Source organism: Copadichromis virginalis, linkage group LG7 (assembly GCF_057382275.1).
Source record: "Copadichromis virginalis isolate Kocher_CV1m ecotype Utaka linkage group LG7, C_Virginalis_male_GT1.1, whole genome shotgun sequence".
Taxonomy (NCBI): domain Eukaryota; kingdom Metazoa; phylum Chordata; class Actinopteri; order Cichliformes; family Cichlidae; genus Copadichromis; species Copadichromis virginalis.
Window position 1 is genome coordinate 9,442,745 of NC_140624.1, and position 25,825 is coordinate 9,468,569.

The 25,825-nt window shown below is 43.8% G+C and overlaps 1 protein-coding gene across 1 annotated transcript in view; it reads left to right on the forward strand.

The window, feature by feature from the left end:
* The window catches only part of wwox (WW domain containing oxidoreductase), a 135,670-nt gene that overhangs the window by 105,170 nt on the left and 4,675 nt on the right, over positions 1–25,825 (forward strand). The gene's annotated exons all lie outside the window — the stretch shown is intronic.

A 25,825-nucleotide genomic window follows, 5' to 3' on the forward strand; every position in this document is an offset into this window, starting at 1 on the left:
TCATACCAACAGAAGAAGGGGAAGTGATGGTATACTGCCCGAGATGCTGGGCTCAAAGCGAGTGTGATTGAAGCAAACTTTTCTAAAGACATGACATGCTGGGTGAGAAGCAGGCATGTGCTATTACAGGTTGACACATCAAACACGGGCTGTTTTGTGTTGGTACCAAAATACCAGTGTTGTAACGACACTAGCAAAAACATTTAAACAATACCCAGAATCTTCATCCTTGAGTACACACCTTTCTTACTTTCTGCAACTTAGCAAAGTCAAAGAGTAAAATGGGAAAAAGGTTTAGCCATTGAAGGATCCTATGCCCCCCGTGCTTCTCTCTACTCCTTACACACACTCTTTTTCTTCGACTGTGTGTATGTGTGTGTACATGAAGGAGAAGCCTATCTTGCCTGCTATCATTTCCTGAATGACCTCTGCTTTCAGCCTATGATGGATTGTATTGCGCTCATAGACATTAATTTTCCTGAACCAGGCAAAAAAAAAAAAAAAAAAAGAGCTTTACTCACAGGAAGAGCATGTTAGTACAAGGGTAATTCTATAAAACAACAGCTAAGATACAGCAGAGAGTCAGGCATTATCAACAGCAAGCCTTGGAGACTCTACACATTTCCCTCCTTCATCTCACTAACTCTCACTTTGAGTCTTTGTCTCGCTCAGGCGTTATCAAGTGTATTTGCTTGTGTCAGTAGTTAGTAGCAGGTATTAACATGCACTCTCCTGTGAGCGTGTGTCTGCAGCGTTCAGGTAAGTTGCAGCTGCTGTCTCTGTGGTGCTGTCTTCTCATTAAGGCAGGTAATGAGCTCAGTCACATCCACCTCTGCAGGTCACCCCACGAGAGAGAGAAAGGGAGGGAGAGAGGATTAGAAACAACAGAGGAAGTGTTGCAGGAAAGAGGTACTCTGTGTGCGCATGAGGGAGAAAAGGGATGTCTTAATTATTTCACCTGCCTGCTGTTCCACTCGACTGCAGCACCTTTGGGTTACTCCCTGTTTACACTACTGTGCAAGCCTCTGTGCTCCGTGCGCTCCAGGAATTGGATGATGGGAAAGCAGAAGACGAGCTGAGATAATTCAGGATGTAGTCGAAAGGGTTGTGGACGGGGGCGGGGTGGGGACAGAGACAGAATGAGGTTGTTGAAAGCAACACAGGAAAAGGGTTAAAAACAAGCAGGAGAAGGAGAGGGAAGGAGAAGGGAGTGTTAAAGAAGAAAGCAAAGGAGTGGAGGAGTGGGGAATAGAGGGAGTGTGTCTTCCCAGGAGTGAGCAGGCTGTCTTGTCGAGTAGTTCATCATTGTGTCCCCGGTGACTGTGTCTGTGGCCTGGCCCCGCTGTAGCTATAATAAGACATAAATAAGGAACAAGACTGCCTTATCTACTCTGTGGCCCCCATCTCGCTCTCTCTCTTCTTTCCTCTCCTCCTCTTTCTTCTTCTTCTTCTCACACATTTCTGCTGCAGCAGATGTAGAGTGGTGCATTTAAGTAGTGTTTCCCCCAATGTTTACCATTGCTGCTGTCTGATGACCCACAGGCACTCACAACCCTGTGCCCACATATAGATGGACAGGTTTTAGTCTTAACTGTCTTAAATTCTCTAATACAAACAAATTACCCATTAATACTGGTGTCAGACTCAAGCTGCACACCAAAATAAAAACTATCTAAGTAGTTTGGTCATTATTTATAATACACTAAGTGCTCATTCTTAAAAAGGCACCAGAAATATGTAGACAAACGTATGTGGATTTACATAGAGAGGAACAATACATGTCTTGGATACTCTGTCTGATGTTGCTTTCTTTTTGCTAGTTAGTCTGATTATTACTTTATTTCTCTGTGTATTTAGTAGATTTTGTGATTTTGTGAAATGAGTAAAAACATGATGAATTTGGCTGTTCGAGAATGGAAAAAAAAAACACAAGTATACCTTTATTGCTTCCATAGGAAGATAGTAAGTAGCAGCTAGGTGCTGCTAATCAAATGCACTTGATTAACTGATCATCAGTAAGTGTGATCAAGTCTATAAAGGTTCAAGTTAAAATGATTATTCACAAGTGAAAAACATTCAAGACAGCTGCCGGTCTTTTTAGGAGGGGACATTCCAGAAATTTCACCCCAATGAATGATTCCTAGAAAAAAGAGCTACATCTCAGACTCCATATCTCAGTTTGCATGTTTTATTTCATGACAGTAAAGTCAGAAAAAGACTGGGCAAGTATGGCATGTTTGAAAGGGTAGCCAGGAGAAAGCCACTTCTCTCTAAAAAGAATATGGGAGCACAGATTTGGTGTCCAAAGTTACTACAAACTACAAGACTTCTGGAACGATGTCATTTGGAAGGATGAACAAAGTGGAGACGTTTAGCCGAAACACAAAGCACCATGTCTGGGAAAAACCAAACACAGCACACAATCACCTCATATCAAGTATCAAGCACAGCGGTGAAGGGTCCTTTGATTTTACAGTCAAGAAATCAAGGTTTTGCAATGTGCCAGTCAGGACCATATCTCAACCTGATTGAAACACTGTGGTGAGATCTTAAGAGACCTGTGCAAAAACAAATGCCTACAAACCTCAAAGAGTGGGGCAAAATCCCTCCACAACCATAATGGGAGCTGATAAAGCTGCATAGAGTCCTGTGAAAACTTTCTTTGACTGTCACTGTAAACCTAGCTTTGGAACATATCCTCGAGAATAGGTTGAGTGAGTAAGGTTAGTTAGGCCTGATTTAGACTTCTGCGAGAATCTTTGTAGAACTTACGATGTAACTTAGTTAAGTGGCCGACACTGTTGCCGGCATTTATGCTTTTGCTGGTGCATTATGTGTTAATTGCCATGTGATTATGTCCCACTATTTATATGTGGAACATAAATAAAAATGATGGGGCTTTTTCCTTCCTGGGTCCCTGCTCTTTGTTATGGTCATTTTTAATTCAGGCACAGACATATTTTTCTCTCCAGTTTTTCCACTTCTTTTCACATTCCCTCATGTCCATTCTGATAGTTTCAGCAGTCTCCCTCCAGGAATTTGCTGCTGACATTTGTGAGTCCTTTTATTGATGTTATGAATATTATTCCTTATACTGAGATGATGATTGTTTCTCTCACTGATAAAAAGCAAGAACGAGCCAAACCGAATATGCGTCAGGTTATGCTGTAACTTGCAGCGTAGGGTTTCAAAGAGGTTTGCAGGTACAACATAGCCACAGTGTAGATTTCTCGCTGAAGCACAAATCCCCAGTAACATCTCTGACATATTATTCATTACCCACGCCAAGAAAACTCTGTTTTTGGTAACATGTGTGTGTCATTATTATGTCTGCAAACACAGTAGCTCAAAAGGTTTTGTTCATAATCTGTCTTGAAGGTCAACTTAAAGATTTATTGGTTAAATATTAACAGAAAACAGTCTTATATCTTAGAAAGTAGGTTTCTTTGAAATGTGGTGTTTATTGTCAACATATAACAGAATTATATAAAGATTTAAAACATCATGCCACAGTTGACCTTTGACCTCTCCTTCACAGTCAATTGATTGATCTAAAGGTTAAGGTGATAATGTTTTTTTACTTCTATTGTTTGTGTTGATAACATATAAAGGAAACGATGGGATGGAATGATGAAGTATGTTAAATTACAGTAACAGGTTATGACCATTTAAACACGTAATCATTTGAATATGTGTACAGTGTCTCTGAAGAAGTATAATATTTTTGAAAAACAAAATAAACATGTGATCGAAAACGTTTTTCACTTGATATTTACTACTAAAAATCTTAACAAATTTACTAAACAATGAAATGAATAAATTAAAAAATTAAAAAAATAATTTAAGTATACTAAAATGGATTTACACAGGGTAAAAAAAACCAAAAACATACTTTACACTTGTTTTTACCATGTGACAAACTTCTTAAAGTATGTTTAAGAATACATAGAAAAAAACTATATGATTCCCTAAAATGTAAATACTGCCCAGAAAGACGGAGAAGATGTTTGCATTCTCTAAATGCTTTTTATGCCAGTAACACCATTTCCCACAAGTTAAATGCAAGCACGAATTATAAGTGAACAGTTCATTTAAAGGGGTAAAAAAACATTCTTACACACTAAAAACTATGACATTTTTAAACAAAACTTAGACCTGGGAGGATTAACACACACCACTTCACTTTCTGTGTGTTCACATGTTTCGTATTTCCCACACATAAAACCCCTTTATTGTTTTCTTAACTTCTTAACCATTCCTGTCTTTTTTGCGTGTGTGTGTGTGTGTGTGTGTGATCAAGGTGCTATATGAAGTCAAGTTATTAATGTTTGTGTTTACTAGATTTGCAGCTTCACTGGGGAGTTGGATCTCAGTGATGTCTCACTTTTGTTTACACAACTTAACGCTGCTTGGCTCTGTGGTAGGCATACCCGCATGTGTGTGGATGCGTGAGTGTGTGTGGGAGTCAGAAAGCAAAGAGAGAGAGAGTAAGGTCAGAGCCCGAGCGAGAGGCAGAGAGGGAGACCCCAGGAGAACAGGGTTTTTGCAGGGGCTTTGGTTGTTCCTGCATCATTACCCCGACTGCAGACAAAGCCTACTTATGTCTCTCTTTCCCCTCCCTATCCATACAATCACTTGTACACACATACAATCACACACATACACTATACTGTATGTGTCAACAAAGACTGAGGGAGTCCTGCACAGAGGAGAAAAGAGGAAATATGAGAGACGAGGCAAAGGAGGGGATGCAGAGAGAGGAGAATGGAGAATAGATTTATGAAATAAAGCATTCCAAACAGCACGATCTGCCTGCTGTGAGAAACACCTTTCATAAATCACCACACAACGGCAGAAAATAGAGCATTTGGTGGCGTTCTCATCTGTGTGTGTGCGCAGGCGTGTGCGTTTGTAGTTGGAGGGACAAGGGGGAAAGAGTGAGAGAGTCTTTTATTATTGTCACCAGTCTAAGTGAAAAGTGTGGTGCAAAGTAGTGTTACAAGTGATGCATATACTGCATGTGTCCAAGCAAGTGTTTGTGTGTGAGTGCTCACTCGTATACATGTCAGTGTGTACAGTCAGAGTGTGCGGTTGTGTTTGTTGCATACTGCCCTCCCACAGGGTATCTTTACAGAGAGCATGATATAAAAAGAGACAGATAGGGTTAGAGAACGAAAAACCGAGAAAGAAAGGGGAGAGGGAGAGCTGAGTACAGTAGCTTGGGGGGATCTCTGTCTGGGTCAGAGACAGAAGAGTCAGAGAGAGAAGGCGAGAAAGAACGAAGGAGGAGAAAGGCAGAAAGAGAAAAGGGCGACGTGCCGAGAGGGGAGTTTTTCCTCAGGTGAGTTGTTCTGTAAGTGAGCACTGATCTACCCCGATCCTGTCACTGAGAAGAACGCGAGGTCGACTGCATCGAGAATACAAACAGCGCCTTACTACACGCGCACACCTACACACAAACATACATTCGGGAGTGTGCTCTCTGTGCAGCATCTTTCAGAGCTATTCAAATTCAACTGTGAAGCCAGTGAACTATTCACCTAGCTGTTGAACACATTGAGAGCTTATTAAGTGCCTTTGCCAACCATAGAAAGGCCAAGGATGTAATTTGCCATTCACACACTGGTTTTACAGTCCGTCTCTTTAACACATCTAGCGCTCATCTAGCATCCTTAAGTCCTCAGAATGAGACAATTAGCGCTCAGAGACAAGGCCAGTGCACTCAATGGACGAGGAATGGCAATGCGGTGAGAGACAATTTAGCCGAGGAATACATTGTGAGGAAGAAAGAGAGAAAAATGAAGGAGAGACAGCCAGATAGTCGAGGAATGGTCTTTTCAAATTTGTAGCAAGCCAGATGAGATACGGGAGGAGGAGAGGGAGACTTTTATGGGTCTGACAATGAAAGGCAATCAGGAGTAATATGAAATAAGAAACATGGAGCATGTGTTCAACAGCAGACTAATTTCATGAACCTCCTTCACTGATTGCATGTGGAAGACTGAAGTGAAGAAGCTTTGGAAGAAAACTGATTGATGGGTAACACGCTCATATGTGTAGTAGGAAACATCAGCAATGATTAGTCATTTAAACTTGGCTGACTTTTTCTGAAAATGAGCAGAATAGTCTTCTGGCACTGTTGTAGACTGGCAAAACACAGAAAGCACCACCTACAGAACTACTACTGCAGCTTAAACTGGATGCGGGATTTGTTGTGCTTCACACTTTTGCATCAGATTTAATAAAGTCACTGATTCATGGTTTTATTTTTTGTCAACATGTGATGGTCCTTTTTCAAAATGCACTCTAGACCAGGGGTAGGCAACTCCAGGCCTCGAGGGCCGGTGTCCTGCAGGTTTTAGATCGCGCCCTGGGTTAACACACCTGAATCAAATGATTAGTTCATTACCAGGCCTCTGGAGAACTTCAGAAATGCTGAGGAGTCATTTAGCTCTTTAAATCAGCTGTGATGGATCATGGACACATCTAAAACCTGCAGGACACCGGCACTCGAGGCCTGGAGTTGCCTACCCCTGCTCTAGACTGATAATAATCAAAAGGATTTCAGATAGCTGTTCTCTCACACCCACAGAACCAAACGTTGTTCACTTTGACTTTACAGTTTTGCAGCTGTTACTCACTAAATATGTGGATTTGCGATCACCCCTTCAGACAAGGTGCCTTCTGCTTTGCAGTGCATACAAAGAGTCTTTGTAAAGTCATTGCCCATCATGTTCCTCATGTCCTCTCCTCTATTTGCTGCTGCTATCAAACATATTTAAAAAAGAAAAAATTCAGATTCATATGAATTACAAGGGAAAAAAAGACTTTGAAGCTCAAAATGACATGTTAATATTGACAATTTGTGCAGCGTAGTTTATTGTGTAACTTTACCCAGTTGTATGACTGGTCTACAGGGTTTTGGACAGAGGGCGGTAATGTAGCATGCAGCTGAATTAAAGGGGTTGGTATTTAATTGCAGCCCACAGATGGCCTCATACATCTTTGGATCATTTAAAGGGGCGGTGGGCTGAGTAATGTGTGTGTGACACGGCGCTGTGTTTTATAAGAGAGCTGCTATTACACAGACTGCTCTATAAAGGGACACAGTCAGCGGGGGAGAGGTGTGGTTAAAAGCCTGGTTTGTAATTGGAGCGTGACACCCTCTGTTTAAATTCTCTTAATCCAATGCCAGTTTTGTTTACATATAGATTTAATAAAGATCTCAAAATGATTTTTTTTAACCTGGAAAAGATGTCAGCAAGGACTTGTTTGTTAATGTTATTCTTGAAGAGTTTTTCTTACATTATTGAAGGCATACAACACCATTCTGCTGCATTTCACTGGCTTTACACACAGTTTTACACAAAGACAAAGAAGTCTTCTAAATAATAATAGGCTGCTTGTGAGACACAAATAGATACAAAGAGGGAAAAAAATGAAAAATATAAGACCAGTGACGGAGGAGATTCAAAATTAAATGGATAGGAGAAGAAGCGGGAGGAAAAGATGAGGCTGGGGAAGGAGGGATATGGAGATGGTTAAGAAGAAATGAAGTGGGATATGTTAAGAAGTGTGTGTTCGTGGTTGAGCCCCAGCTGTTTTCTCCCTGGGGGTACAAACAGCTGTCATGCACTCCAATAACACACACGTACACTTACGTTGTTTTCTTTTCAATATCTGTACACCCCCTTTTATCCTCAGCTTTGTGAAATTTCCTTATTTTCTGTCTTTTAACCCTGTCTTCAGTTCAGCCTCCTCTGCACATGTTCATTTTTCTGTCCGCATCCCCCCCCCCCCCCCCCCCCCCCCTCTTTCTACATCCTTCACTTTCTAAACGAAACAGGAAAAAAGCGAGTAGGAATGATGGTAAGGAAGGTTTAAGGAAAGAGAAAAGAGGCACGGGAAGCAGGAAGGCTAGTCTTTCATGTGGCCGTATCCTCTGGTCTGCATAGTCCAGATTACATTCCTTCTCTTTGGTTAGACAGCTTTTCCAATTTCTCCCAGGCAGAAGGAAGACAGGTTGAGAAGACGTTGCTGGTTAACTGCATTAGCTTATTTTGGCATCCTCAATGCATCCGGTGCCCTAATCCCTGTCTGTTGACATGGCAGGATGAGGGAGTGTGGCACTGGTTGATAGGGAGGTCCTCCTGCCGCTCTGGTAGACACATGCCCTCCCATCTTCCTCTCATCATGTACCCCTCTATTCTTTCCTCAACGTTAAGCAGCTCCAGCTCACAAAATTCCTACAGACAAATTGGAAATTTTGTCTTTAACTGCAGCTTGGCTCTTTAGCTCATGCACTACATGCAGTGAGACAAGAGGGGAAATTGGATTGGTCTTATGAAGGAGAGGCAGCTTGTGACAAGAGGACAGAAAGGAGTGACAAGAGGGTGAGGTTGGTGGAATGGGTCAGCTTGGATAGAGGCAGGTAGAGGTTGGATATATGTGTACATGCACCGCCATGTACACTTTGGTTGGGGGATGGAAGGCATTGTTGTAGGGGTGGATACAGGGGAGATCTGGAGGGATAGAGGGAGATCAGCAAAGAAAAAGGAGGAGGGGGTAAGAGAAGAGTGATTATGGTGGGTCTTGGCTGCCAGGCCTGATAAATGACTAATCAGGAGAACAGGGCCTTAGGTCCCTCACAGGACCACTACTACCACAGGCTTATCACATGCACAGGCTGCAGACGCACACACACATACACTCTTTGCCTCTCGCAAACACGCTTCACACATGCAGCCTTGTACACTTGGACACAAAAGGAGAGGGTAAGAGAAAAGAGAGGGATGGGTTGAATCCATAGCTGCCTCTCCTGGAGCAGCACTCAGTTTGGAGAGCTGTTATAGATCCACCTCTGCCTCCTACTCTCACCTGTCTCACCTCTCTGACTCCTTGCTCCAGGCCTAATAGTCTGCCAAGACTGGGACAAAGAGCAGGTCACATAACTGACAAACTGGGGTTTTGTTAACTGATAATGTTGCCTCTGTTTTTAAAATGATGGCTCAGGATACATTATGTTCATCTATTTATTTTTTACTTTTGAGTTTCATGAGCTTTTGCTCAGGATAGAAACAGTCGCTCTCTCTGGTTAAATCCAATCTGGCTGTATTCCAAGGTAATGATCAGGAAGGGATGGGAAAGGGCGGGAGAAAGAATTATTAAGAGAAGGGAGTAGGAGGAAGCGGTGGCGATGGGATGTCTTTGTGTGTCATGCTCCATTGACTCAGCCTCCATACCTCAGCAGCCATGTGATCCTAGTATGATGCTGCTAATAGTGACACTAGTGGGGTCGAGAGCACGCGTGAGGGTGAGACAATAGAGGTTAGGTGCCTGGGAGTGCACTGCAAGAAGTGGGAAGGGAGGAAGGAACAAGAGAGGAGGAGGGCAGAGATGAGGGGAGAGCTGGAAGAACAAAAAAATTACTGGGAGCAGAAATGCAGGAGAAGGAGAGACGGATGAGACTCGGGTCTCTGTGGGATTGTTTTCCAAGGACGGCCAAGTTGGTTTCTCCATCCCCTTGTACCTTTGTGTCCCCCGCCATGTGTCTCTGGATGCAAAGTCACTGCCTTAGCTCAGATCACCTCTGTAGCTTGTAATACTGAATGAGCAAGCTGTGTTTTTACTCCTGTGGCTGCAGTTGTACTGACGATACAGCTCTGTGTATATATGTGTTGAAAGTTAGACATTAACCTACACAAGCAAGGTTTTTCTGCCTCCCTGGGGCATGAAGGGTATAGAACAGTTCTTATACCCATTCATTTGTTCTATATTGGGCCTTTTGTGTGTTTTCAAGGTGCCTTCTTTTTCAAATAATTCATCTGAACTTTTTTTTTCTAATTATTTAACTTTAGTTTATTGTTGTTTTGCTATTGAACCTGAAATATACTCATAAAGGTTTGTTGCAATATGTTTTTTTTGGCATTTATCTACCATATTAAACACATAGTTTCCACGCTATATGCTCCACAGTAGATAAAGATGAAATTGTACCAGTCTAATTTGTATTTCACACCCAATATGCATCTCTGCCGTTCCTGCGGCAGCCGTTATAACATGGGAAATGCTTAAGCCTTTCCCGCTCTCCGACTGTCACTCCCTACTAACTTCGAGCCGTGCTGAAGCCGTGTGATGCCTACTTCCCCCTGACTCTCTGTCTCCACCAGTCGTAACCAGCAGCTCCGTGATGCCCTGTGATGTTGTTTCTGCAGATGCTGGTGTCTGTGGCGATAAGGCCTCACAGTTGGGCAATCTGATTGGATTAGGGGGCTCTTTGAACAAGCCCTGACTGGCTGTTTGCCGGGGGGATGCAAATGAGCTCCTTAAGAGGAAAGCATGGACTTGACCCTTATTGGGCCTGGCAGTATGGACAGTGGCACGGAGGGAGGAAGGAGGGGTGAGAGTCCACCATCTGAAAGCTGAATTGTGGAAAGTGAATGGGTGAAAGTGTATCACTGGCAGACTCTATCTCTTCCTCTCTTTCTCTCTCAGTCTGGATAAGTGTCTTCATGATGCGGCTGTCTTGCCTAGCCGGTCGGCCTTCTGGCTTTCTGGCTTAGCTCATTTGTGTCAGAGCCACTCGCTGCTGTGTTTCACCCACTGTGACAGCCACTTAACCTCCAGGTCTGGAAGTATCCACAATTAAGGTTCTTGACCCAATGAACTGAAGCTCAGCTTAATCAGCACCACTGTTGTAGCCAAGATTCGATCATTTTGAATCCAGACAGAGATCCAAAACAACAAAGGCGAGACTATCTGAACTATTTTAACTGCCTACTGCTTTAAAGTTGTTGGTCTGCAGATGTATGGGGCCTCCATGCAGCGCAGCTATAGCTCATGTACCATAAGTGCAGCAGCACAATGTACAAAAGGGCTCAGTGAAGTTAAATATAAAGTCACATCATCGGATCTGAAACGGCTCTGCCAATCATGGTGAAGCATGACGACAGCTGCTCAACAGACAGAAATATTTGCTTGTTGTTGTCTGGATGGTGCAGTTCAAGCATTTTCCAGTCATTGCTGTGGTATTCATTTCCTGTTGTTGACAAAAATCACTAAAGTGGGTGGCAGCAGATTGACGTGTTAGAAACAGATGTATTTTGAGGCCTCTATCTGCCGAAGACACTCGTTTCACCAAAATAGGAACAACTGTGCTGCAGGTTGATTAAACTTCCCACCTGTGTACATTTGGCAACATACCACAGAGCAGAAAGCCAGTTTCAAGGTCAGGAAATTACCAAACTGCTGGAGTGCTGCTAGTGCTGGTTGTTGCACAAGCGATACACAAACATTCGTTATAGTCAATGAAAAAAGAAGTTCCAGACCAAGCGAAAGACAACGCCATCCCCCTGGTCTACTGAACCTTGTGTGCAACATGTTAACGTTGTGTTAATGTTGTGGTCTCGTGCCATTTAGGTGCAGCACTGTGTGGATTCGATGTTTGAGAATCTGCTGTGGGGGCTTATGCTGTTTTATGTGAACACACAGACACACTCACACATGCTAAATGACCTCTTACTGCCGGCAGAGGAAGAAAGTCAGGTAGGGGCTGTAAGTCATGCTAGATAAATCCTGCTTTTGTACCAGAGAGACAAGGTTGTTTTGGGTGCAGATGGAGAGAGGATTGGATGAATGGAGTGGTGCCTATACAGTTTTAAGAGCACATCCCGCTGTTAAAGGCTTTGTAGGCAGCGTGGCCCTTCGCTCACCCCCTCCTCTCCCCTGGGGGGGTTTTATCTGCCCATTTCCTCCTCTCGTGCTGGGCCCTCGGGATGCCTTAATGGTGCCATGTTCCCTGTCAGTCAGATATTTAAATGGAAACCGACCATGAAAGTATGGCCGCTCAGGGCTGGCTTGCCTGTGCCACGTCCTTGCTCTCAGCAGCTAGTCAAATTCAGAGACCCAAACTCCAGCCCCGAGCTCCAGACAAGCCTGGGGAGGGCGAGTCAGGCTCAATCTGCAAGTTTAATTTCCCCCATCAGGTTTTAAACCTGTTTACCTTGCAGATTTGATCAAGGATACTGATGCAAATGGAGGCAAAGGCTCCTTGCTCTGGAAACCTTATGTCCAGAGGTTCATTGATTCATGCTAAATGGGTTCAGGCATCATTATTAATCACTCACTTTATTTAATTGATATTGTCCTAAACCCAGAAGAATATTAGTTCCTCTGCACGAGCTGCACTTGTGTGTTTGTGTAACTGATGTTGCTTCACTATTTTCTTTCCCCACAGTTATAATAATCACTGTGACAACTGACAGCTGCAGGTGGTCTTACCAACCCTCACCAGACAACCTAATTTAACCCAGTAATAAATCTCTGTGCCCAGTTGGCCATTTTAGCTGTTTGGCACGGGGCACTGTAAATTCACCCTAATTAGATCCTCCCTCTTCTCCTCCCACTCTCTTCCTCCATCTCCCCCCCCAATCTCCTCCCCTGCTCATTGGTACATATGCTCATACACCTGGTCTGCATCGTTACCTGTTTACAAATGACCAGGCTGGTTCTGCTGGCTTCAGCATCCACTTCACCACACAGCAATGAACGTCTCCCTCTCTCGCACTCTAACCTCCCCTGTGTCATAATTAGACCTCAGAGCTCATGTTTGCTTAATATTATAATCTAGTACACCTGCATTTCTCTCTCCATAGTGCATCGGTGTACCATCAGCTGCAACAACACCCCCAGTCCCCCCCCTTGACCTCATGCTGATAGAGATTTGGAGTTTATGTTAACAGAAACTGTTAGCGAGCGTCTGTATTTTGTTTTCTCCACCAACACAGTGACACTGAGAGGTTTTTGTAGCTCCTCTAAAAGGTACCGCATAAGTTTTGCTCCTGCGTGTGTGTGAGTATCAGGGGTATCAGTGTCATGGCTAATGGTTTCTAGCAGGGGTGCCTGCCTGAAGATTTATGCCACAAATTAGTCAAATGTGATCAAACAGCCACCCAGTTAATCACGCAGGACCTACGTTTATTCCTACTTTATCTACAGGCATAATTATAGACACCCATTCCTCTGACAGGCCAACGCCAGGCCCCTGCGGAGTGATATTGGGAGGCCGCCATGCAGCGTTGTCACTGTGATGAATGTGTTAGTGGTGCGGGGAGTGTTTTAAACATGTATATACTTTACACCCTCTTGTGATTGCTGTAAGTGAAGGCATGGTCCCTGCAGAACCGGTGTAACTCTTACATGCGGACCCTCTTCCTAAATGAGTATTTGTGTGAATGAGTCTAGTCCCTCGTCCCTCTCCAGCTTCACAATTTAAGCACTTCAGGTATTAACAAATCCAATTCATCATATGACTCCCAATTCATTATGTGTTAAGTGTTGACTGGTTAAAGCCAGCTCTATCACTCACCGACTCACACTCCAGCTGCCTCCGCTGTAGCCTCACACGACTTGGAAAAGTGGGAATGGGAATCATCCAGCAGTATTCTGTTATTCCAGGCCATTACCATGTGCCAGGCTGGGAAAGAGATCCAGTGATGTGTGCTGCAGTTTGTGATTGGAGTGGATCCTCTCTCTCTCCCCCTCTGACAGCCATTTTAAACACTCGTTTATGCAGCGCTTTTAATATCAATAAGAGAAGCAGGCAGGCAGGCGGACAGGCAGCAGTTTCTTACACACACACACACACACACTCTCACACATACACACAGAGTGACACACACGGCCTGGCTGGAAATCAGCAGCCTCCATCTCCCTGGTATGACAGGGTGTGGTAATTATGTCTCTGTGAGAGTGTGTGCTGTTTGCTGGGTGAAAAATGATAATGGGGTGATTTTTAAGTGCCATATCTCCCGCACGGGTAATGAAAAGTACTTTTAATCCAGTCGGAGGAACGGAGGGGTGGAGGAGAGGAGTGGTTGGGGAGAGGAAGCAGAAGGGTCTGTTGTGATGGGAGGAGAGGAGGAGGAGTGGAGGAATAAGAGAGTGCTCTGAGGGTGGAGGAATGCTGATAGAGGGAGCTGAGGAAACGAGAGAGATGGGTGAGTTCTGTATGGAGATGAGGGGGAGAGGACAAAATGAGGAGCGAGGAGAGGTTTCAAGGCAATCCGGTGGCTGAATCATGCGTGTGTGTGTGTGTGTCTGTGTGTGTTGACGTGCATGTGCGATAGGGGGGCTTCTGTTGTTGTGCCAGGGGAATGCCTAAGTCTTGGCATGATGCTTGAGCTCAGCAATTAGAATAATTAAGAGGGACTGACAAGCTTTTAGAGTCTCTCCCCCTTCCTCTCTCTTTCTCTTCCTCTCTCATTCATGTTCCAGCTGTAAATGTGGAGTATGTCAGACAACACTATGTCAGTTATGTCAGCTTAACACACACACGTGTTTGTTAGAAGCCTGCGACTGTCAGGTGCACGAGTGCCAGCTACACGAGAGAAACCCTGCAAACTGCGTCGGCTCTTATTTCTCTCACCCACACATTCCACCTAATTTGTGCACACAATAAAGCTTGTTTTAACACAAACGTGTGTGATACATTCGTGCCGTGGAAATCTGTTTTTGAGAGGCCGCGCAGTAAAAGTGCAGTTCGCTAATATTACCCAGGAGTCGGGATTGCTTAACAGGCTTATTACACCTCACAAGTGTAGACTGAAAGAACAGATCTGTTGTTATGAACATGCAAGGTTTTTTTGTGCGTGTGAGAGAGAGAGTTCACTAATGACTTCACACCCCATTAGCACCTTTGCTTGATATGTCACACTTCATTATGTACTTAAATCATTGGTGCATAAACTTGGAAAGTGTTCGTGCATGTATGAAGCATATTTTCACTAGGGAGTGTGTGGCTATTTGGTTTTTGGCTTTTGGCTGCAACTCTCTCCTTGCATATGAGACCGATGGGCATTACTGTTTTCTTTTGGGACGTTTTCAGTGAACCAAAACTGTATTGATACCTAATAAAACTATATGGCACACTGACAGGCTGTGTTCTATGCCTTAATATGGAAAGAGACTGCACTAATAAGTGCTCGATAGCAGAGACATATTCATTTGTTCAGCTTTGTGACCAATTTTATTCTTTCTCCGTCTCAAGCTTGGCAATGAACTCAGGATGATTGTTACCGGGTTAGGCTGCATAATCTGTATGCAGGACACCTCGGAGCCACAAATAAATGCCCTTGTCTAAGCAGATACATTTCTGTTTAAATCTGCTTAAGAATTTATAATAGGAGTTTGATATATGGAGAGTTTATTTGTATTCATAATTTACAAGATCTCTTGTGTGTGATTCATAGGTCAATTACTCAAAGAGCCACCACTGTCCAAACATTTATTCTACTGTTTAAGCATGCCTTTGTGTATAAATCCATCATCAAATCCTAAGTGTGAACCATGAGTGTGTTTGCATGCATGAAGGTAGGTTCAGTGTATCAGTGTTTATGTGCACACGCCTGCATGCGTGCATGTGCACGCAGCGCATGTGATATGTTTTAATTCATGGTAAGCAGACAGCAGTGCAGCCAGGCAGGTTGGTTTTATCAGAGTGTGTTTATCTTAATTCCCCTCAGTCTCTTTCAGTCCGACCATCCATTACCCATCTGAGGAGGCAGTGTGCTCTCTTGTGCCTTGCACACAAACACACACACACACACACACACACACTCGCCATGCGCTTAAAATATGATGATATGACTGTGAGAGTATTACTCACCTTGTGTGACTGCCTGTGTCATTGTCAGTTTCTTATGCATTGTTGCCTTGGCTTATATAGAAGATGATGTTTTCATAGCGGTCCATTGTGACCTTGGCTGTGTAAACAGGTTTGTAAAGTAACCATAAGTGAAGGAGAGGAGCAATACTGACAAGGACCCATAAACAGGCTAAGCAGGCCATGCAAACATGACACATATCGCACGTCACGTCACAGCGTATGTCACAGACGGCGCTTTAAGGACAGGTGTGTGTGTCTACAAAGAGAGAGGGCATCAACATGTAAACAGCGGAGATCCACATTTTCATGCACACAGTCTATGTATGCTCACGCTACATCACCCCCTGCGTGGAGAATGACAAGCTCTTTCGAGGGTATGACCCTCTCCCCACGCTGTTTGTCTTTAGGGTCACGTCCTGGCCTCTAACTCTTGACCCCTGACCTTTAACCTTAGTTTGTCAAGCACCAGACACCAGGACTGCGCTGACAGCTCCCAAAGCCCACTGACCCCAAAAACAGAGAGAGAGAGAGAGAAAGCCGCAGACAGAGGTAGACAGATTTGACTGTCGACCTCTCTTGGAAGGGAACAGCACACACTCAGCATGAGTTGAACAGTTTACCTGTTCAAATAAGTCAGCGGTGCTTTTATATTATATGAGTAGTGGCTTGGGCAAAAAGAAAGGGAGGTGAAGATTGAGGAGAGGGAGAGAGGGGGAGGAAGTGAGAAATGAGATGGGAGGACAAACATGGGTGAACCTGGCTAGTGGAGGTCATACTCTGCCTGAGGAGACAGGTGCCTTAAGATTAGCCTCCACATTAATAGCCTTTACTTGCTCACACACACAAACGCTCTCTCTCTCTCTCACACACACAAACGCTCTCTCTCTCTCTCTCTCTCTCACACACACGCACACACACACACACACACACACACACACACACACACACACACACACACACACATGCTGCAAGCCAGTCCTACAGAACTCTTATACCACAGGGACGCAAAACTAGTGAGAACACAGCTCTGACTCTCATATCCTATTTATACATCCTTTCCTGTACATTACAATCCTATTTAGCTCGCCCTGCTTCCTACACAATCCTATTTATGGACTCAGTCCCACCCCACCCCACTGCCGCTGCACACCCCCATACCACTTTCGAATCCTATTTGTGTGCCCCCTCCTCCTGTATGCAGGTACCATCCATCCAAAAGGCTGAGTGTGTAAGCTGTGATTCAGATGAGTGTTTGTGTGTGTGCTTGTGTGTGTTCACCAGTGATTTGTGCGGTAATGTAACACTGAAATTGGAGTAGTCCATGCAGGAATAAGAGAAGCACTGTTCTTGGACTCCTTTTGTTTGCCAACATTAGTCAGTTGTATTGTGACTAACCAACAAGCTTTCTTTTTTCTTCTCTAAAGGCAAAAAACTTGAATTTTGTTTTGGAAATTCAGACTGTCTTCTAAAAGTGAAATGAACCCAAAGTAAGGTGAGACCAGAGGTGTTTGCCCTCTACCTCATCCTCTGTGATCTGATGTAACACACTGCACATCCCCTTCACTGCATTTACAAATCATCCTTTAGACAAGTGTCTGTGTCTTCTGTCCCATCCTATCTCCACCCGTCTCTATGACAGGCCTCTTATCCTCCATTAGTGTATTTAAACAGGACAAAGTGCCTGTCCATATCACGGGCCTGTCTCCACCTGACTCCCCTACCTGTCACTCAAACAGTGATATGAAAGCTTGCTCATTCTGTTTGAAGATGGCAGATGAAAGGAGAATGGCAGTCCCGGACCTGGTCGGCCTGACAGACTAGATTATAGTTGCCGATCCCGGAGAAGGAGGAGTGTCGGAGGGGAGAGGGCGAGGATGTTCCTGCCTAACTGGATTAGGAGAGGGGGTGAGGGAAAGGTGTATGTAGAGCAAGGGTCTCTGCCTGTCTTTATTAGGAGAAACAGGTGTAGCAAAGTGGGCGTGGAGAGCCGTATGCCCGTTCATATTAGAGAGACAGGTGCAGGTCGGTTTCCCATTTGGGCTTCGGTTTGAGCTGAAGAGCCTGTGTCTCACAGACAGACGTAACGATGATCCAGCAACAGGAAACTTTGCATGCCGAAACAACGTCTCGTACTGATGAAACCGAGAGGGAGACAGACAGACCACCAGAGCACAAGGAGCAGTCACTGTACTGCTGGGGTCAAACTTGTTTGAGTTATATTTATGCTTCGTACAAGTCAAGATAAAGGGATGAGTATGAGCCCATTTTATGATGCTGTGTATGTTTATACTCTTATTAGATAAATGCGTGTCATACAAATACATCACAAATGAAAAAGGATGTAGAGCAGAGGTGTAAAAGGTTATATTTCTGGGACCCTTTCCCCAACAGTATGCTGACGGGGGTCACTGAGGTTTGGACTTCGGAAATTTTCCTTCTAAACAATACCGTAAAAATTGGCATGAATCAGTGTGATGCTCTAGTAGTAACCAACCTTTTCACCTTGTGATATTTGTATTTCAAGTGAGGGAATAATTCTGTGTACTATTTTGCTATTTTTTCATATTTCATAGTTTTGTAGTGTAGTGGTTTACACATTCGGCTAACCAGTGAAAGCTGGATTGCAGCAGATCATTGAAGTGCAGGTGTTAGACCTTAAATATGATACTGGACCTCACTAATTTCCAAATCCTTCTTACAGCCGTGCACAACAGGCTTTAATCTGACCACCAAGAGCCACCAAACTTTACTCTGAACGTCACACGTGTAAATCGCGGTGAATCGTTTTGCACGGTTGTAAAGAAAGTCTCCTTTCAAAGCACAAAACCATCTTTGTCATAGGTCCTCCCACAGTGTGCCTCCAGGACCAGGCAAAGAAACAAAAAAGCACACAGACGCTAAAGGTGAAAACAATGCCAGCCTTGCTGCTGCTGCTGGTAATGACTCGTCCCATTTGGCAGACATTTTTATCCAAAGCAAACACCCGAGTGAAATGTGTGACTGAGCTGAATTTATTAATCATTCAATTAACTAAATGTTCCTTCTTGGTGCGGTTCAGATGAATAGACCGTCAGTATTTAATGCAATCTCATTCTCAGCACACCTCAAGAGAGAAAGCTGAGAACTTAACTGCTCTGCAACTCTTTAATTCCCCCGCGCCCCCGCCCGTCGACGCCTTTTATCCGCATTACTCATTCCCCGGTATGCTTTTGTCATGCTCATTTTTACTTTTTTATTTCTCTGCAGGGTAAATCCTGATTTCTTCTTCTTGTAGCAACAGTTCAAGTCACCCCGCAGTCTGCCGTCTTCATTTCTTTCCCTCTGTGTCTCTCTCTTACCTGCGCTTAGATAGAGGCTTCTTCTGTGTCTTTGGGGCTGGCTGGTAACGACAGTCAGGGCATTCGATCGTATCAGACTATCAGGCCAGTTCAACCATAAATTACCTGCAGCTAACAAAGCGTGATGCTGTAACTATTAAACAGGCAGTCAAAGTCACCCCGGCCCACACTGCTAGGTTACACCATCTCACACAGTGTATGAAAGTGCAGGGAGAGTGTTTGTGTGAACGTGGCCAGTCTCTCACTGAAGTGTCAATATTCTCATACAACGTCAAACAGAGATGGTAAAAGCTAATAATACAGAGCGTGGCAGCAAAACTATATTCACCTTATCTCTTTGCTACTATAAAATTAAACTGACACAATTATTATTGTTACTGGTCTTTGTACACAGCTTAAACATAAATGTGTGTACGTTAATAACCTTTCGAATTAATATCATTGTAGAAGAAGAACAACTCAGCAAATGATGATTTTGAAATATGAGGATGAAATAACAATCTACAATGAAAACCAAATTATATTATGATAAATAATATATAGTTACAGCCTCAGAGGATATCTGTGAATTTCTCCAGCACTGAATTTCAAAATGCGTCCACTTCTTTTGTACTGCAAATGGTGCATCATCGTCTTCTCTCATAAGCTAAGAGAAAACAGATCATACTCAGACTATTATGTTAATGATAAAATGGCGTTTGAGGTAATTAGAAATATGTTTAATTTATGTGGGTTCTCGATGGGCTGCTGTTGTAGCTGTGTCCACTGTTTCTGTATGATTAACTATTTCTTGTGTCAAGACAAAGCTGTGCCTCCCTCTCTCCTGGCTGTATGTGCAAGTCTGTGTTGTTGGCTAATTGAGAGCGTGTTCTGTGCTGCCCTGGAGGTTAGTGTTGGCACACACACACCGTAACAGGACAAATGAGAATACACCCCGCCATCTGCCCAAGAGAGACACTCCCTTGCCCTCTCCTTGTCCCTCTACCCTTGTCCCTTCTCTCCTTTTATTCCTTTCATCTCATTTTTATTCCTTCACGCTCCCACCTACTCATTTCAGCCTACAACCCTCCCTCTGTGTTCCTTGTATTTTCTATATGACATTACTACACTTTGATCCTCCTCTTTGTCTCTTCTGCGCTTCTTGTTTCCTCTTTCTTATTCTCTGCTTCCTGTCTTTCTCTGCCCTGAGCGATTCAGTGAGAGGTGTGTTTGTGTTGTGATGCTGGGGCCACGAGTGTGAAGGTGTTACTGTACTCCGGCCTGAGACTTTCAGAATGCGATCCATAGGGAATGACACCGAAGGTGACCCCGGGTTGGTAACCTTGGAGACCAACTTTATTAAAATGAATTTGAGTAGAGGGGCCATCCTGACAGCAGCATAATTACATCGCAGAGCATCAGCACTAATTTATGCAGCCTGCATTCAACCGGTCAGGAGTGCCGAGATGGGGTCAGCGTGGACACGCAGAAGGCACCCACACACACATACACACACTCTCTGTCTCTCTCTCAAGAACATATTGGCATGCACACATGCACACTCTCACCCTGCCTTACAAACACACACCCATGCACATGGATCAACATACCAGTAAAAATAGGTAAATATGATTCTTTTAAGTAGCACAATGCACACACAATCCCTCTGTAGTGTGTTTGCTGCTTTAAGGGTCACTGCGTGTTTGAGTGTATGCAGGCATGTGTGCCTGACCTGTGTGTTCCAGACACTCTGTGGTTGTGTGTGTGTGTGTGTGTGCAAAAAAGTGTGTGTGAGAGAGAGAGTATATTTAGCGGTGTTATCGAGACAGGTGCTGGACAGGTCTGCTTAGCTGCTGCAGAATGATTGTAGGCTTGCGCTGCTATAAAAGCATAAATACTCACCAACCACTTCATTAGGTACACCTTGCCAGCACTGAATTGAACCCCTTTTAGCTTCAGAACTGCTTTAATTCTTTGTGGCGTGGATTCAACAACGTGCTGCAAATATTCAAACATGTTGAAATGGCAGCTTCACACAGTTGCTGCATATTTGTCAGCTGCACATCTGCAAATTGACTCTCCAGTTCCACCACATCGCAAAGGTGCTCCATTGAATTGAGATCTGTTGACCGAGGTGGTCACTTGAGTACAGTGACCTGACTGTAACATTAATGAAACACGTCTGAAATGATTTGAGCTCTGTTTCAGAGGAGGGATACACTGTGGTCAGAAAGTGATGGACGTGGTCCACGAGAATACACAGGTAGGCTATAGTGTTCGCAGTGTTCCAGAAGAAATCAGGAGTCATTAGACCAGGTGAAGTTTTCAGAGTCTCTCTTTTTGTAAACCCTGGAGATGATTGTGGAAAAATCTCAGTAGATCCGCAATTTCTGAAATACTCATAGCAGTCTGTCTGGCAGCAACAACTCTACCACATTTAAAGTCAAAATCACTTTTCTCCCCCCTTGAAGAGCTGTACTAATAAAGTATCCAGTGAATGCATGTAGAGTATATACATATTCACAGATAAAACTTCCCCATATTTTGTTTTTTGAATAAAAGCCCATCAAATGAGGAGAAGATGAATACTATCAGTAATAATTGCCATGTAATAATAATAAAGTATTTGAATGTAATATTGTAGATTGTGATAGCTTCTCATTCACTAAATGGCTAACACTTCAAGATACCCAGCAATGTAATTCGCACGCTGATTAGTAAGCTCCTCTGTAGTCACGAGGCTTCCTTAAAAATGATGCCTTTTTAAATTTTGCTGTGTGTCCCTATTTCTCAGCCTGGTTACAATACAAACAACACTGCCATCCTTTTCCAAGAAAAGTGCAGCTTCTCTGTGTTTGCTTCTGGGTACCAGACGCTTTCCAGTTTCTGTTTATACTCTGATTCTAGTCCGTCTTCTACTGACCGATAAGACAGTAAAAGCATGATTACATTAAAAAAAAAAAAACAGCCTTGAAACCATCAGCTAGCATCAACTTTTTAATTTAATTTAATTTTTATTTTGCCAACAATGACCAATAGACTGAACAGGAAGTATTGCAGGGGATATCAGGTATCATGGCTACCAGAAGCCCCCCCCAAAAGTGACCTTTGTCCTCAAAAGCCAATTCATCAGACAGGCTGATGGGTCGAGAGAGTGGCACACTGCTAACACTTAAAGATTGCCATCCCTCTGTGCTCATTATGCTCAATTAGCAAAATCATTAATGCAATAAGACAATTTTGATAATATCTCATGCTTTTCAGTCAGGTTGCAACACAAACACCTCTGCCATTCTTCCCTAGACACTGCAGCCTTTGTGTTTGACAAGTTTCCGCTAGGCGGTCATGAACTCCATGAACCTCGTGAACCCGGGAATGCAAAGTAGGCCGAGTAAAATGTGAAGCTGAGAGAGGAAAAAGAGGAGGAAGTAGAAGAAGAAGAACGGGAACGGGAAGGATGAAAAAGAAGAAGACAAGGAAGAAAAAAAGAAGATGAAGAAGTCATCAGTGGATGAGAAAATGAGGAAAGTGTAAGAGTAAAGAGGGTGCATGGAGTCGATGGGGGACATGGATATAAGTCACAGCTCCAGTTGCTCAATTGTAGCCGTTGTGACCAAGGGCACGCTAATCTATCCCATTAGCAGATCTCTCTGACTCTCTCATAATGTTACTGCTAGCTGCTCTCCTGTGACATGTTCTTGGTTTGTGTGTGTGTGTGTGTGTGTGTGTGTGTGTGTGTGTGTGTGTGTGTGTGTGAGACACACAGGAGGAGTTTGTGCACGTGTGTGTGTGTGTGTGTGTGTGCAGACACAGTGTGAATGAGACAATGCTTTCCCTGTGTGCGTGTGTGTGTGTGCGTGTGTGTGTGTGTGTGTGTGTGTGTGTATAATGACAGTTCAGCTAGTTGCTCTCCTGTGAAAATGACACGTTCCTGCCAAATTAATATCATTACTATCAGAGTTTAATGGGCCAGTGCTGCCTTCTTATTTAAAACAGAACATCCCTCTCTCTCTACCTCCACCACAAGGGAAGGGGGTGGTTGGAGAATCGGTTAGAGGAAATGACTAACTGAACAAGACAGACAATAGGTCCAGATGATTTTTCTTTAAGCCACAGTCGAAGGAGATTTAAGGTTAATTCGAGTTTGACAGCAAGATAACATAATATTTAGACTCAGAATCAGGGAATATTCAAGTATTCTAATTCTCATTTTGATTCGAAGGATAAACAAACACGACAACACAGAACACTGTTACAGTAAGATTTGGGATTTCTGTGTTGTCGTACTGGATTTTAGGGATGACTGGAAAATTAGCTGCTGCTACTGGCTTGCATTGTCTTTTATGTGTTAGAGGGCAGTTGCCTTCTTTTTGTTGAGGAGTATCTTGACTTGTATGTTTTACCGTATAGTGTTGTAGTCTGTGGTTTTCATTTTCTTTTGCTGTACTTTTAAGCAGGAGAGCGTACATTATAAGCAGTATCTGCTCAGGTGTCATTCTTCACTCAGTCAGCACTGTGATAATGAGTTGATGTGGAGGTCCACTCTGCAGGCTGCCTGTGAATGTAGACACATGCATAGTTGTGTTCACACACATGTGCGCATTTGCACAGTCAGTTCACACGTGAGTATGACTATTGCAAGCTACATTGCGTGTATGTGTGCGTGCGTTGGAGTGTGTGAATATGTCAGGTTGCCGCAGGAGACCAATTAGCTGGTGCATCAGTGGGAAGGTGAGCATACACACACCTGTGTGTGGCCCTGTTACACCAGCTCATCACACAATCACATACGGACAGACAGCATTGCTCTGCTCATAATAGAAACATACTGACACTTACAGTACGTTGACCATATGGAATTATGGCTTCACTGTGTCAAACTGTCAGACGTGACTCACTAGCATGCGTTATGCCAACTAACTTATTACCAACTTAACAAACTTGTGTGAATTACAGCTTATCTGGCTGGTTGTCTTTAGCTATATGTACTTTATTTCTGCGCAGTTCCTCACATTAAAGTGCATCTGCATGCCTTGTCGCACTCATGTGCAGTAGGCGAAATCACAGAGGGATTGAGTCCAGAGTTGCAGGTATCATGCACTGATGCAATTAGGTGAGAGTGAAAAGGAAGATCACAGCCAATAAAGCGGCCAGGCCTCTTCATGTATAATTCAGATTTTTTTATGGTGGGCAATGCACCCATATGGACATGCTAAAGGAAGACTAAGGCTATTTCGAGCCAGAGAAAAACCCTGTTAAAAGCTAATCCCTGCGCCAGAGTCCTACACCTTTTACTGCTCCTTTTTAATGAATAGGTGTCCAATAAGGCCTTTTATTGTCTTAGCATATGTTGCTTTTATTAGGGGAAAATAATTAGGTTGTGCGGATCACTTCGGAAGTCCTCTCACAAGATAAAAATGAGATAGTTTCACAGTCGCTGCGCAAGTCCTTCTGACTCCCCGTCGTTTTCCCCTTGGATGCATTGTGTCCTAGCTCCTTCATCTCCTCCTCCTGCTTCGTTTCCTACTCATACCGGTCTCTCCTTACTTCTTTATGCCCTCCCCTCCCCTCCTTGTCCTTTGCATTCCCTGCACTTCGTTTCTTACCTCCTCTTCTATTGTTCCCTTGAACATGGGAGCATTAAATGTATGCAGCGATGTCGCGTTGGACTGCACATTTACACAAGCATATAACAGTTGAACAATCACTGTGTGACAGGAGGCTGTTGATGACTGACACTTGGTTGATCTTATCTGGCGCAAAAGGGGTAAAGGGAGGGCCGTGGAGAAAAAGGAGAGAGAAATAGTGCAGAGGCATTGGGGGTTTTGCTGCGCTTTGTGTTGTGTTCTGTCACTCCTGCAGTTTACCCCTCTGCTCCTTTTTCTGTTTGCCTTCACATGCTTCACTGTATTACAGAAAGAAAGACCGTTGACAGTGCTCATCTGTGATTCAGGGCTCCAGGGAAAGAGATCCTTTTACCTCCAAGAGGTCCTACTATGACCATTTACCCGTGAGGCCTCAGTTACAGTGGGTCTGTACGCCCACTTCAGTGAGTTATGGGGATGGAGGAGGATGAAGTTGCAGGGGAATAAGGATCTACACACGGTTGATGGAGAAGATAGGGCTGAGAAAGAAGCAGGGGGTAAGGCAGATAGACACAGAGAATGAGGAGGTAGGATAAAGGAAGGGAATGTGAAGCAGGGAGGGGGGAAGCCGGTCCCTCCATCCAATCCTTAATGCCCCTCAGGGGAGCACGATGCCTGTAGGTGAGTATTAGCCATCAGCCTGTGCGCTAATCGACATTATGAAATAGCGTTTAGTGCATACAGATGACCAGAAGTACACTAGTCACTGGAACGAACCATGATGCGAAGATCTGATCTTCTCTGGGGATCTAACCAGGCTCTCAGTTTATACATAATAGAGTTTTCTTTATGTTTTTTTTTTTTTAAAGAACAGAGCACTTTTGACTTTTGGTTATCTAACGTTACCTCAGTCAGGGTGACGGAGGCCACCTCGGATTCATGGTTGTGAGTGTCAGGGTGCTTTCTGAAGTGTGCACTGGGGTGTTTTAGGTGCTAATCTCTTCTCATCTTGGTTGAGTGCTCAAGCTGAATAGAAGGGCAGCTTGTTTATCTGTGGGGACCGCATTACCCAGGATTCCCTCTACAGCTGGGCCGGGCACGCTCAGCTGAGCTGTCAGCTCGCAGAGGTTACTACAGCTGAGGGCAAAGATGGCTCTGAACGCACACCGTCGTACACACATAAACTGCACAAAAACCAAGCTTTGATTTCAATGGTTATTTATTAAATGTAAAATATCTTTAGCACAGATTAAAAATCA